Source organism: Myzus persicae, unplaced genomic scaffold (assembly GCF_001856785.1).
Source record: "Myzus persicae strain clone G006 unplaced genomic scaffold, MPER_G0061.0, whole genome shotgun sequence".
In the NCBI taxonomy this organism is placed as follows: domain Eukaryota; kingdom Metazoa; phylum Arthropoda; class Insecta; order Hemiptera; family Aphididae; genus Myzus; species Myzus persicae.
In genome coordinates, this window is record NW_019100722.1 from 16,945 (window position 1) to 20,467 (window position 3,523).

Consider the following 3,523-nt stretch of genomic DNA (forward strand, 5'->3'; position numbering starts at 1 on the left):
GTCGACCGCGGGCAGCGACCAATCTCATATTCTCGTGATGAACATTATTTGCGCCAGTGTGCCACTTGCCTACTTCCCACAGGTCATCCCCGGCAGCATTTGAATCGGACGAAATTTAAAAAAATAATATTCGTTGGCGATCGCTATCAACGATAGCAACTTGATTAATATTTTTAAGAGGATTAAAAATTAATATACTTATAGTACACATGTTATATGAACCGCTAATGCTTTGTACTTTTGTACTTGGGTTATATTTTAATTTCTGAGTACAAGCAATATTTTTCAAGTTATGATATGTGCTTTTTGTATAGTGATTATTGTTTTTAAATAATAAACACCTGTCAAAAATAATAAAAACAACAGTTAAATATTATAATAGATATAACTAGAGCAAGGACTTTCATGCATTTGCATGTTTTTTATGATTTAGTTAAACGTATGCAGAGTAAGTACACAATACCTTTCACAACGTTTGTGACCAAAAGCTAAAAGTTTTTAGTGCATATTTTTGCATATTTGGACATTTTTTGGTTTAAGGGTTATATTTTTGATTATAAGAGCATCATTTAAGCTTTTAGTGCATATTTTGATGGTTTATCGAAAATCAAGCTCTTTGCGAACATTTTTCATGAACTAATGTCAATAATTGTTATAAACTCATAAAGACGATAAAGATAAATGTTATCTTGAAATAATAATAATGGTCGGTAAATACCTTTTTTGTTTTATTATGTGCAGAGTAAATGAAGAAATGGGATCCAACATTCAAAACAGATTCCAAATAAATTTAATAATGTAAATATAGTTAAAATTTATATAGAATAATAATAAAATTAATTTTTTTAAGGGCATATTTAACCGCATATTTAACCGCATATTTTTAATTTTGTGCATATTTTTAAATGCATATTTGATGATTTTTTAGTGCATGAAAGTGCTTGCTCTAGATATAGCTATATAACTAGCTACACAGTGTTTAAAAACATATAATAAATAAAATAAAATATAATGTTTAACATAATAATTTGTCATCATTACATATTAATGTATTTTATTTTTATAATAGTACATGTTTGTTTATAAAATAATATTAAGTTCAGAAGATTGCCGTTTATATATTCTAGGATGTAAGTGCATTGATTATATGGAATGTATCGTGTACATTTTATAAATGTTGTAAGATTCTTAATTTTTGATTTTGTTTCTGTGAGAAGGTAGTTATTTTATTGTGTTCAGATATTTTTGAAGATCATTTACATGTTTTGTATATATTGACAACAAATAGCAATTTCATAATGTACTCAAAATGTTTAGCACATTCTAGTGGTACCATATTTTTAGGCATATTTTGATTTGCTTTGGTCATTAATTGATTAACCAAATATTTTTCACTTTTCAATTGACTATAGTTTTGTTTGAAAACATTTAAGCATATAATTATAAATTGTTCCAGATTGTCAGATGGAGCCTTCAAGCCAGAAACGGAATTTAATTCGATATTTTCAAATGTTTTATTTAAAATTAACAACTGGTTTTTATCATCTAATATTGTATTTGATTTTAATAAGTAATTTTGACATTGTTCACAATGGAATTGTTCCAAACATTTCTTTGCCAAATATCCAGCATAATATATTTGTGAACATGTTTCAAGAGTTATAAACGTTTCATTCCGTGGTTCTTCTTCTGACGTAGAATCATTATACGTGAATGTTTGTGATATCAAAAGTTGTCTATTTGATTCCCAATCGTCTTTACTGCTATTGATATTTTTCATAGTATCTATTTTCGCTCTTACCGGCATTTTACTAGAATTCAAAAATACGTCATCATCTTCTTCATAGTTGGACGTTTCCGAAGCACAATTTAACAACCCAAAAGAACATACACTCGCAAAAGAATATCTCAGAGTACGACAAGTTGGGTTCTTACAGTAACCTCCTTTTTGGCGGAATATTGAAAATAAGTTCTCAATAGGATCCTGACACAACCGATTAGTCATTAAAAAAAATTTTGTTAAAGGTTTAGTCAATGACATTTCTGATTTTTGAGACTCATACAAATTTAATATTGCATTTAAAGTCCAAATGAATCCTGTGAAGCATGGTGGTATATCTTTTTTAATTTTATTTGATGGTTTAAAACTTTGTTTTTCTGCATTTTTAAATGTATCGATTGATTTTTCAACTATATTTAAAGCATTAGGATTATTTTCACACATAGGTCTTCTATTATGATTTTTATCAAACATATTTTTACTGTTTAACGCGTCAAATAAATCATTTAGTTCTTGAAAAAAATTAGCCGTTTCTAATGTCGTTGTTGAATATAACTGCCCAGTTGCTACACATGTTTTAATGGCTGCAGACACACTATTGCTAAACGTTTGGATTGCAATCTTACAGCTCATTTTTTGCCTTGGATTTGGATTTATATGCTAATCGCCTATTTTGCATATAGCTCGGGTGGTAGCTCTTAAACGATCAATTTCATAAGTTTTATTCAAAATGGTTCAACTTGTCTATATTTCAAGAATTTAAAAAATGTTATAATTCTTAGGCCGGGTTCCCACAACTCGTGTATTTGACGAATATCCACGAATACACGAATAATCGGAAAGTTATAAAAACAGCCAAGTAGACCATTGCCACGACTCGTGTATTTGACGAATATCCACGAATACACAAATAATCGGAAAGTTATACAAATAGCCAAATGGACCAATCCCACGATGTGTATCATATTCGTCATAATCTCAATTATTCGCGATCGTCATGCGCCTAGTAACCACTTTTCACAAAACATTTATGATGAACAATATATGTTGATAACAATTAATTTGATAACATTTCGGTAAACATTTTGTTATTTGTGTATTCGCAAATTTGTAATCCTATTTTATTCTAGTCTATTATATTTATTACCCAATGTTTGGTGAAATGAATCTAAAACAGAAGAAAATACTTGTATGCGGATCATTTTTACTTATGAGTGTAGAATTTAAGAAATTAAAAAGTATAATGGAAAATAAAAAAAACACAAAAAGAAAAACTAGAAGATGGTGGATGATTTCTTACAATAAAAGTCGATTGAGGTAAGTGTATTTTTCATGTCCCTATATTTAACGTTGGAGTGTTATTAATCTTGCTGTTTACACCAAAACTAGTATCAAATATTTACACTCAATTAATTTATTTACATCTCCAAAAATATTATGAAAATAAATTAAAACATGTTTGAGGTAAGCTCAATAAGAATGTATTAAAAATAGTTTCAAAGACAGTCAGGTTAAAATTATAAAATACATTTTAAACTCATAGGTATGATGGTTCAGATATGTTAGAAGATCTACGAAGAGAACCTAGTGGACAGTTTGAAAACTTTTGTCGAATGTCTGCAACAGACTTTGAATACCCCATCAATAAAGTAGGCCCGTTTATAGTGAAGATTGATACCACAATGAGGAAAGCCATACCTGTACAAGAGAGATTAGCTGTAACATTAAGGTTTTTGGCTACTG